The sequence below is a fragment of the Gymnodraco acuticeps genome, unplaced genomic scaffold, assembly GCF_902827175.1.
Source record: "Gymnodraco acuticeps unplaced genomic scaffold, fGymAcu1.1, whole genome shotgun sequence".
Classification (NCBI taxonomy): domain Eukaryota; kingdom Metazoa; phylum Chordata; class Actinopteri; order Perciformes; family Bathydraconidae; genus Gymnodraco; species Gymnodraco acuticeps.
The window spans coordinates 2,099,762-2,111,817 of NW_022990590.1; the positions used below are offsets into that span (position 1 = coordinate 2,099,762).

Below are 12,056 nucleotides of genomic sequence, written 5' to 3' on the forward strand. Positions count from 1 at the left end.
TTAGTGAGCCCCAGACCGACACAGTGAGGGGCTCAGTCTCTGCGGCGGACGCCCCCGTGTCTTGATTGCCAAACGGCGAATCAGTGGACATGAGGGAGTCCTGTTCCAACAAGCTAGCTTGGTGTGCTAGCCGTCGGTGGAGGCTCTTTCGGGTGAAGCGGGCACAATGCCCGCACGAGCCGGGGTTGTCGATAGCCTCCTGGGCGTGTTCCAGCCCGAGGCAGGACGAGCAGACCTGGTGTGAGTCTGTGCCTGCTATCTTCAACCCGCAGCCGCATGACCGAGCCTCCGAGTCCCTGACTCCTCTGGTGTGAGGGGGAGAGGCGTCCATCTTGTTCGCCTCGTGGCGTGGAGAGGACCCGCTCGTAACAGGTACGTCGTTGAGAGAAAAAGTGTTACCAACCCGTCCTTAATCCGGAGAAAAAGGGACGGTGTGGGTCCTTTGTTCTCAAAGAATATTGACTGGTGTGTCAATATACTTCTAATCTTTTTCTCCTCCGTGAGAGAGAAAAATAAAAGCGTCCTCGCTACCGTGGTGTCGGTAGTAAGGGGAAGCTAGCTAGCAACAGGTGCGTAGCTAGCTTGAGAAAAAATCAAAACCTTACCTTACTTTCCGGGGAAAGAAACGGCGAGGTCGATTTTAATACTAACTGGCGTTAGTATTACCGTCTTCTTGCGAAGCAGAAGGAGTAGCCGGCGAGCGCCCGTCGACCGAAATGGTTATATTTGGGTTCAGTCTGTGGACCGTTAAGCTTGTCCGGCTACTATAGAGATGTGCTCTGAAGCGAGAAGAGGTGTTTGAATGACGCATGCGTCGTGGCGCAAGCTACTTATAGGGGGTGAATTCCCTGATGCTGACGTCAAGATCACCAGCCAATCAGGATTGGCATAATGAGATTGATGCTTCTGTTTGCTCCGCGATGAGGCGCATCCCATAGTGAGACATCGAACGGAGTGTTATGAATGAGAACTACAGTTGCTATGGGGACAGCAACACGTTTTTGCTGGGTTTATATTTACGTGTGTATCTTTGTGATAAGAAAAATCATTATCCTATCTGGACTGCTATCAGATCAATTTAATATCCTAAAGGATTTCATTTTTCACTGTTGGGCTTTATGTTTCAGACACAGCCAGCAGCATCTGCAACTTACATCCAGATGCACTGGAGGAAACTGTGTGCTCCCACAATCCACCACTAGATGGAGGTGTCAAATTCTCACAAGGGGGGTAGCAGTCATGTTGTGAGAGCTGTTTTCTCCATGAAAGGCAACATTACTGTAAATCTGTAATCTTTGGATATATCTGGTCAGCTGACTCCTTAACAGACAGCATAATAAACCATAGTGCATGACATGACCAGGCCAAAATAAGTTAAATCTTTAAGCAAAATCCACTTCAACACTGATTTAAATAAAAAATGATATATTTAATGATTTCCTTAAAGAAAAACATAAAAGCAACAAAATAAATAAATAACGTAAAACATAAAAGCAACAAAATAAATAAATAACGCAACAGACTAGGTCAATGCACTATCCTGAACTTTACATTTTTTTCTCACTATCAGAAATTGCCTAAATTATTTTTTATCCCATGTCTGCTCATGTTTCAGATTGAAATGCCCAAACATTTTCTGGTAATAAAATAACATTCTCAGACAATCTATCTTACCTTGGTCGGCATCCACTCTCTTGCTGAATTATGGTGGTAATAACATTTTATTTCTTATTTATTTAATTCATTTTTTAAATGGAGGCCTTGGCAACTGAGGGGACTTCTTAATGACACCTTTAATGTCACCAAGAGGGTAACTATTTTATTTCTCAAGGATTAATTTTGGGTGAAGTATCCCTTTACAGCTCTTCATAATGGCAATGTATGAAGTATATTGAGCCCACTTACTAAATCGAATCACTATGCCTCTACTTCCCCCCATGTGGCTATATGAGAGAGATAGATGTGGCTGTCCATTACGCCCATAATAAGTGTAGCACTGCCTGGAATAGTCCTGAGCTGAAGGGTTGTTCCCACCGTTCCCACTGAGTACAGTCTTGGCTCACATTTCCCAAGGGGATTTATGGGTGGTAGGGAGGCATCATGGGAGACGGAGCAGGCAAGGGCAGTATCATCACTGAGTACAAACCACTGGAGCAAGGAAAAGCTCTAGTGAGAAAGACTGTGTCAGTTTGCACAGTGCATGCCTTCTTTTGCATGCATTAAACTATTGTGGTTAGTCATGTAGCACATTATGTGCAATGAAATGCATTCCTGAGTCATTCTGAAGGTGAGACACCTGCATGACCAATTGGTCAAACAGAAGGGAAGTGTATCCTTACAAGCAAGTCAGCTGGTGAGATTTACCGAGCTAATGTAGCTAAGGGAAGATGGTGAAAGGGAAGGACATGTGTTGTGGTATACAGCTCCCTCATTGATCTCTATGTTTAACTACATCACAAAGAGCTAGACCTTGGCATAATAATGGATACTCCTCTCCTATTCTCCTAGACAGACAGTGAGACATAAGGACTTTCCTGTCACAGCAGGAGAAATTGACTCGTGCACCCTTACACATTCACTTACAGTAGTCTGGGGAAGAGCCCTGTGCTACAAATGGCCCGTCAGAAACAGACATGGGAGATCAATGAGGGCTGTGACACTGTCAGAGCCGGCAGAGGCTGTCACACTTTGAGTATCCCTGACGCTCAGGGGCTACAGCCGGAGTCTGGCTGCACTTGACAAACACTTACATGTGCACTCATGCCTAACACAGTCTTCACAAGCACAGGAACGATACAACTTGATACAGAAACACACAAATATGTAAATGTAACAGATAAGTCTCAAGCCATAGCAACCAAAATATACCAAAAATATTTACAATATTATTGTGCTTTATCAGATCATCTTGAGACCTTGCCTTAAGAAACTGTCTGTGTGGAAATTTTTTTGTATGATGCCTTTGCTTAAATGTTGATCATTCTATAAATCGATGTATTTAATCAAATTTGCACAAAGGTAAGTTGGTGTTTGATAATATTATTGTCTTAAAAAACTGTAAAGAGACTGGTAAAAAATCAGGGCCGCCCTGCTGATTTACTCCAGGGCCACTGAGAAGAACATTTGGCAAGGTTAAAATAAAAATAAATAATACTTATATGCCCAGCCTTTTCTTTTTATCTATTTTAGATAAATGCAAGTCAACCTCCTACAACACATATACAAATTGATGTTCTTCAATGCTATCTAATGCAAAAGAGGTTTGACTCAATATTTAATTTCAGACAATAACCTTTCAATATTTACCTCAAAGTTTGTCCTATAGGCTACATCTACACCCTGGGGTGGCAGAAACGGGACTAGGCCTACAAACTATTTAAATGATTTATTCATTTTTTAGCTTTGACACAATATATCTTTACGTTTGGCTAACTATTTTATCTAGCTATCTAGGTTAGCTCCTTCAACAACTCCAACAAATTCACGCTATGCTATTTATCCAATAAGCTACTTTTACCTCTTCTATGGAAGACTACATCTATTTTTGTATGCGTATATATTGTAACCATTTATTCAATCCTTTTATCTATCTATATTCAAACCATTTAGCTATGCATTACGTGAAACTTTGCAAAGCTAAATGTTTAGACTTCTCAGCTCGCTTGCTAACTAGCACCGTTACCACAGACTCACATATTGCATTTGCACACTATTTTGTGAACAAGACTGTATTTTCTATTTTTCATTAGTTAAAACCCTAGTCAGTTATACGATGTACAGTGAGTAAAACTCCTTTAGATGGGAGTTTCCCTATGAAAACGTGTTAATAGTAAGCGTAGGAGTGGGTCTCGTTGAGGTAACGTGACAGAGTTGTCCCTGCTGCACAGGTGCTCTACTTTTCCACAGCTCCTCCGCCCTCCGCTTCACAAACTGCGCTCATTCGCTCTCCTCAACAGCCCGGATGTAGCGCACAGGACCGCACAGTCCTCCTCTCAGTGATAATAACATGGCGCTGGCAGACACATAGCAGTGCCCACTATAATAACAATATCCACAATAATAGACCAAAATAAGCGACGGGACATGTGAGCTCTTCGACCCCACGACAAGCAGGTAGGCGCGGAGCATTTTGTTCGACAAACGCGCTTTGACGATGCAATTTGGTTCAAATGTGGCTGCAGCTTCTTCTTGCAGGGGGCAGAAAAGCCGCTCTGGAAAGGCGAAATGATTGTCAAACGGTTTAGTTTTTGTCCCTGTCTCTATGTCTGCGGGTTTATTGCCTCTCGCTGAAACAGCAGTGTCATTCTGGGGCAGGTTTGTGTCGCTGCTTACAATGCATCCGTGTAGAAATAAATCTGTCATTTTGTAGAGCATGTGTTGTCATGGCTGTCAGGCTCGCCGTGCGTCGACCGCTGTCCTTGGTATTGAACTGGGTGGGCATCACACCTTAGCATGTTGCAAATACATTTTTGAATTAAATGCTTTCATTGTTATTCAAACGTGCAGGAATTGTGGTCGATGGGAAAAAAACACGAGTGAAATGCACCTATTGCCTTATAATGTAGCTGGGGCTCAGTATGTATGCTGCTCAATTGTGAGCTTATAGCCTTAATGGACGTTTAGCTCTCATGTAATAATATCTTTATTCTATCCTACTCTTTTATTTAAGCACTACTCATGTATCGATCTACTGTATAACAGTGATGATGACAGTGCAAGACATTCATTTGTACTGGCCATGTATTTGCCAGCCAGAGTTTGAGTGTAGCTCAGGCTAATGTAGGCCAGGTAAGGAACAGATGGCTTGTTTTCAAGTTCAATATGGATTAGAATGTGCAAACAAAAAATAAAAGTTGTAGCAAGGCCCTCTGTGCTAGGGTTCCCCTCCTAAACTCATAATCACCCTAACAACAACAACAACAACACTATTAATAGTGGTAGTAGAAACGTGTAGCACACAAAACCTGTGAGGCCTATATTTTAAAGATCAAACACCAATATTGCTTGATGTTAATATTGTGTGCCCTTGAGATACAGCACATGCACCTTGCACTATTAACCTGTCTGGAAGGATTGTTAGCTTATGAAGGTATAACTGTGACCTCAAGGTCTACAACCATCCTGGAGCACTACTGGGGCTAAACAGTTCGTTTTTTGGTCAATTTCTGGAAAATGAATCAACTATTTAGATTAATGATCAATTGTTGAAGTCATTTTTAAAGCAATTATGCAATATCTCTTAGATCTTGCATTATTAGTGTTGATTGGAGGAATTGCAACTGCTGCTCTTTTTCCTTATGTGATAGTAGCTGAGTGTTTTTAGATTTGGGTTAAAACATGATGCTTGAGGTTGTCGCCTTGTAGTGGAGGAAATTGTGATGGGCATCTGGGAAATAATTAATCCCTTTTTAGGCTTCCTAACCATAGTGGGGTTTTCTGCAATAAGAAAATAGGCAAGGACTTTCACCACATAACGACAAAGTAGGCTGTCCACATCATCCTATCTGTACGTGAAATATTTCCATTTACTGACATCCAAATCTTCTTCTTGGATTTTATCTCCTGTTCTGCTGATTTGCAGGTTCTGATTGGCCACCAGCACCTGTTTTGTAGTTAGTTAAATGGATCAGGAAACTATTGTTACATTGCAATGTCCATGCTGAAACCATATATGACGCAGCCACACTTTACAGTTTACTGATCTCCATGTGTAAAATTGATGTAGAGACCCTTTAAATATCCTTGATGGCGGGGTACAATCTCTCAAACCATCTGCCTCTCCATATCGCACGTCAAGGCAAAGTGAGATAAAATGTTCTCTATGTTCGTCCTTTAGAGGTGATGGGATGTGTGTTATCTTAAATTGGGATGAAACTTAGAAGCTGAGTCAATGTGTCGGTCTGTGTTTGCTTGCACACTCCCTGGTTATCCACTCTAATGTATTCAGTGCCGGCAACGAGCACAACAGCTTTACATAATGATCAAAGCTTGAGGGATGCCAGAGCATGGCTTCAGCCTGCAGTAATAATAATAATAATAACCTTTGAAGTTATCACAATCCCACAACCTCATTGCCTTCCTATTCTGTTTCTCATTCTCTCTCAACCTTGCGCACCCTCACGCATGCACATACCCACTTGAAGGTCCTCTCCTGTTTAATGTTTCTGGATACGGGGTGAGTGCTTAAAAAGAGGAGAGTGATAATGAACACATGACTAACTATTTTAGTCCCTATGGCTCTGCACTAGACTGCTCTTGCTGTCTATGAGGAGGCAGCCTTCCACGCTCTCGCAAATTCACAATTACATAAGAGTTAGAGGGAGTCGTACATTGTGTAATTTGACCAGAAGGAGAAACTCTCACACCTCTTTGCTGTATTACGTCTCTTTTATTGGTGCTACTTCCTCAACCTTCACGACTGACCTCATGGACAACATCTCTCTCGCTCTATCTGTGGGTGAATAGTGTTTGAAATGCAAGGGAATGTGTTATCTGTAATTAAAGCGTCTGATTCAGCCCTCTATTTCTATATATATATATAAGAGCCTCTCACAAGACTTATTGGGCATTTTCTCCAAGTGTCTGGCGGACTTGCGCCGGTCGATCTCGCTAATCAAGGAGCAGTGCAAGGGAGCATGCAAACAAGGTTTTCTGATAGAGAGAAGTGCAGAGGCGGAGGAAGACGGCAGAAAAGTTGGAGACGTGAGGAGAAAGGTTATGAGAGAGGAGGAAGAGCAGGGCAGGTGACCCTATAGGAGAGAGGGGGGATGAGGATAGATGAATAAGCCGCAGCCCAGATGTGCTGGTGGGTAAAGTATTGGGATGAAAAGGAGGGCTAAATGGGGGTGTGGAGAATAGAGATGTGGGAAAAAGAAGGGGGAGAATAAGAGGATCAGAAGGCCAGAGATGAGTACAAAGAGAGGAAGTAGTGGCTGTCTATCTATCTATCCCTGTGTGTGTTGGGGGTCTTGCTTCCGCTCAGTCTGTCGCTTCTGCTCATTTCAGCTGCGAGCGAGCAGCCCGTCTGAATGCCAGACTCGTCTTCACATGTCAGCACTTTTGTCCCAGGTTATTGCATTTTGCAGTTTTTTGTTAGCGGATTAAAAAAGAAAAAGCTTCCCTTGGCATGTCAGTGACAAAATGAAGTGTGTATGTGTGTCAGAGACAGAGATAGGGGGAAGACAGCGAGAGATTGAGCATATGAAGGAGACATTATGACAAAGGATGAGGGCTGAACAAGAAGCAATTTAAAGAAATGGAGGAAGAGGTGCGTCTGCATACGCTTCCTGTTCATGTCTTCAGCTGTAAAATCATGGATACCTTTCGCCTTATGCATTTTGTTTCATATATAAGGAAATGGTACAGGTGTAGTGTTATGTCGTTTAGTGTAACTGGTGGTGAAATTACAATTTAAGCGTGACAAATGAAAGTAAATCCGACATGGAGACAGCAACCCAATTAATATGCGGTTTGTCATGGATCTAAAATATTCTGTCTGTCTTCGAGCTGTGTCATGTCTGTGTCCTTTCTCTGGCAGAGAGCACACACACACACGATCATAGAAAGTGTTTTACCTAGATCCTCCAATAGCATCAGAATTAGAAGAGGAGACACAGTCCACCATAACCTACATCCTACACTGTGTTCCACTTCCCTTCTTGGACTAAAGGCAGGAAAGGCCTGACTGGGTCTGTGCTACTAGTGTGTGTGTGTGTGTGTGTGTGTGTGTGTGTGTGTGTGTGTGTGTGTGTGTGTGTGTGTGTGTGTGTGTGTGTGTGTGTGTGTGTGTGTGTGTGTGTGTGTGTGTGTGTGTGTGTGTGTGTGTGTGTGTGTGTGTGTGTGTGTGTGTGTGTGTGTGTGTGTGTGTGTGTGTGTGTGTGTGTGTGTGTGTGTGTGTGTGTGTGTGTGTGTGTGTGTGTGTGTGTGTGTGTGTGTGTGTGTGTGTGTGTGTGTGTGTGTGTGTGTGTGTGTGTGTGTGTGTGTGTGTGTGTGTGTGTGTGTGTGTGTGTGTGTGTGTGTGTGTGTGTGTGTGTGTGTGTGTGTGTGTGTGTGTGTGTGTGTGTGTGTGTGGTGTGTGTGTGTGTGGTGTGTGTTTGTCGATGTGTGTGTGGTGTGTGTGTGTGTGTGTGTGTGTGTGTGTGTGTGTGTGTGTGTGTGTGTGTGTGTGTGGCTAAGGCATCAGAGGGCCCAGTGAAGCTTGAATACGCAGCGATGCCCTCAGGCTACTGAGTGCTGCATCTGCCCAACTCAGCGCTGGCCCTTACAGCTCTGTCACCCACCCTCCGGGCTGAGGGTGCTATGCTATTTCTGTGTTAGCGTGGTGGTGGTGAACGTTTGTGTTTGTGAGATTTTAACATGCCTCAGCTTCCCTGTATGTTGGGAAAAATCAGGGTTAATCTGCATGTTTACAAATGTGCAATATAGAGGCCTAAATCTGTTGATAATGTGTGTGTTTTCTAGCATTTCCTGTGTGTTTGGGCATGTGTTGTACTAGTAAACTGCTGTAGTAGCCACTTGGAGCTTAATTCCGGTTTAATCACTATTAAAGTGATACCTGTTTGGAATGGGCACATCCTTGGAAAGCCAATTGCTGTGTCTGCACCCTTCCCCCAGAGGGCTTTAGAAGCTGTGCTCTAGGATCATGAATGGGCAAAGTTCAGTTCATCTGACACTCTCAATTGTTTTTATTTTTGACATATTACAGAGGAATGGAGGAGAAGAACAGGAGAGTCCATAAAGAAATGAAGAGACAGACTGAGATCAATTTAGTTCCGAAAAAAAAAAAAAAAACGTTAAAATATATGCTAGCGTTTCAGAATATCTTAATCTTAGAATAAAAGTTATCTTGTTATATCCCTTTTTCACAACTTAATTTGACCTATTTGATTATTCTTTTGGTTGGATTTAATGCCTCGTTTCCACAGCATAGAATAGCTCGACTTGTATACTCCATTCACTTTTGCTACGTTTTTCAGATTTATTTCTCACTGCAGTCTGTCAATTGTCAATAGGTGTGATTTAAAAGCCCATGGTTTTAGTGGCCTCCTGTGAAACTGGCGTGACATGACACGGATCCACGGTGTGGTTTTGTGTGCTGCTATTTTAGAAAATCTTGGTCAAGTGAATAAAATAAAATGGAGGACTCTCTTACCAATCAGTGGTCTGCAGTGTCTTAACTCCACCTTCTAGTGATGGCTCAGTTTGCTTCCAACCTTGACGGCGCAGGTGTTACCAAAAATAAGTACCGCAAACTATATAGAACTTTTGTCACTGGAAAAAGAGAAGATTAGGGAATCGTACCATGTAGGGGAAAAGAGACAGGTGATCCTAACACAGATCTGTTTTTCACTATTGTTTAAAACACTTTTTAGTGCGGTGTTACAACTTTATCTAAACACCACAAGTTGCAAAGTAAACCGACATAAAAACAACTCATAACCTGAAGTAACGGCAGTGGTCTGTGCTATGCACAGCTAAATACTGCTGACAGTGTATTTCTCGCTTTGTCTATGAAATCCCTCTATATAATTACTCACTTCTTTTGTTACTCCTGGCAGTCTTTTCTACCTATCTTGAATACCACAGGCCTCCAGATGGGCCCCAGACTTCCACAAAGCATGTCCACAGTGCAGTCGCACCTCATCTCATATATGTGAAAAAAGCCATTTTGCTCATATCTATGGCCTATTGTATTGAAGCACTTTGACAGTGATTTTCGAATGAATTGTGAGATTGCAGTTGTAATGTGATCATTATGTCATCTTTGTTACCAGTATTATTGTTTTAAAGTGAAGATCAGTTCAGTGTTTTTATGATGACTTCATGTCTTTGAAGTATTTATACAATGAACTGTTGAATGGCCCAGGCTCACACTGTGTAAATCACTCTATAGAGCTCATGAACATTTTTTATTGCTGCACATGTGCATATTTGTAACATCACGTTCCAGTTCATGATTACAACCATAAATGATGTCCCACTTGTTTACATTTTCTCCTGGGTGTATACTCTTCTGATAGATGCAAAGAGCTGTATTATAGATGTATGACAACCATCCAAGAGTGAAAACTTGGATGTAAATGTTGTAAACACTCATCAGATTTCCTCCTTCTCAGTGATCACAGAGGAATTAGGGAGGAAAGGAAGAAACCCAGTAAAGTATCCTGAAGGGATCCTTGAAGTAGCTCAATGCTCTCCATCGTATTACCAGCCAATGTAGCTTTCATAACAGTTGTCAGCAAGCTCTCGCTGTTTTGTTCTGTGATTTGAGATCAGTCAGGTGGAATTTCATCAAAGCAAACCTGAATAAGGACATTCATCATGGCTCAGTGTGATTCATTACCAAGTCCCAGCTCCCACACCCCAATGGGGAGACTTCAAAGGCAACTGGGAGGTTGAAGATGCAGGCTGCTATTGCACTTACATCATAGCATCCTATCCACCATCCGCGCTGTAGCCCCCATCTGAGAGGCAATTATGAGTCAATGTGTAACAGTGGCTGAAACCTGAATGTTATTTGAACCATCATCATCTCTCAGCCTGACCTTTAGACCAGTGGTTCTCAACTGGTGGGTCGCGACCCACTTTACCGTTTTGAGTGGCTCGCAGATGTGTGAGTGAAGAAATGTTTTTCTTTTTTTGTTTTGGGGGAAAAAAGTCAAACTTTTATTTTGAAGGCCCAATTTTTCCAACACTGTGCATGCAGTAGGCGTTAGACTGGAAGTACCGGAGACCATAAACGGTTTTGAAAACTTCTGTCATGTAGTGATCATCTTCTCAATAAAACATCTTTGCTGATGTTTTTTCGAGTCTTCTGGCCAATCAGAATCAAGATTGTTGCCGGAAGTCCCCACGGAGAATAACTTTGCGGTAGAACTACTCTTTATACATCCATGGGTACAACTTCAGATCAAAATGAACACATAATGAAATATGACCCCCGATTTGATGATTGACAGGTCACAGAACAATGAGGGCTATCTACCCACAGTTTAAAGTAATTCACACAGACTATCTCCTCTTTACTCTTCTCTCTGTGTGGAGCAGCAAGTTCAGTTGTCAGAACAAAGTGAAACACAAACAATGGCATAAAATTAGTGCTGTCAAAATTATCGCGTTAACGGCGGTAATTAATTTTTTGAATTAATTGCATTAAAATATTTAACGCATTTAACGCATGTGCAGAATGGCCCGCCCCATACATCCCACCAGTGGCAGCGCCAGGGTATGGCTGGGGTAGGCTACACCCATACCAAGAAATGGCTTAGCCCCACCATGAAAAATGATGTTAAAGTAAGCAAAATAAAGTCCGCCAACTCGCGCCGAGTAAATTGCACAGACAGCAGTTAGTAAGATTGATTGCAGTAGCCACTTATCTGGAAATACCGAAGACCAGAAACGGTTTTGAAAACTTTCGTCACACTGATCGTCTTCTCAATAGAACATCTTTGATAAGGTCTTCTGGCCAATCAGAATCAAGATAACGGCGTGGTGTTGTTGCAGGAAGTCCCGACGGAGAATACTTTTGTTGTAGTACAGGGGTGCACATAACTGGTACGCAGGTTATGTGCGTAATCTGAAATGCGTACCGTCACTTGTGTCACAAAGCGCATTTGCGTACCGACGTACTTGTGAAGCTTTTCCAGAAGGCGGTTAGATCACCGGACGACAGAGTCGGTCTCGGTGTGCACTCGGGTTGCCAGAAACTGACCATGATCAAAATCGATTATTCGGCAGCCCTGGCGAATAATAATCGATTATTCGACCGACACCCCCCCCCTGAAGTACTCCCCCGTTGATAGAAATCAACACGTAATGAATTAAGACCCCACGGTTTGATGATTGATAGGTGCTCTCTTTCATTTTGACACACAGAGTAATAAACATGTTAAATGGATATATCCGCCTTCTTTCATTTATCTTTCCATTCCCACAACAATATACATAAAGAAATGACATATTTTGGACATAGTTCGAATGGTGATTAATCATGATTAATTAATTTTTAAACTGTGATTAATCTGATTAAAAATTGTAATCGTTTGACAGCCCTACAT

At 42.4% G+C, this 12,056-nt stretch overlaps 1 protein-coding gene across 3 annotated transcripts in view; it reads left to right on the plus strand.

Moving 5' to 3' along the window:
- The first annotated feature begins 3,959 nt into the window (after positions 1-3,959).
- The window catches only part of pak7 (p21 protein (Cdc42/Rac)-activated kinase 7), an 84,753-nt gene continuing 76,656 nt past the window's right edge, over positions 3,960-12,056 (plus strand). For all 3 annotated transcript variants that reach the window (XM_034228654.1, XM_034228655.1, XM_034228656.1), the window contains exon 1: positions 3,960-4,113. The gene's annotated coding sequence lies outside the window, so the exon portion shown is untranslated. The remainder of the gene's footprint in view (positions 4,114-12,056) is intronic.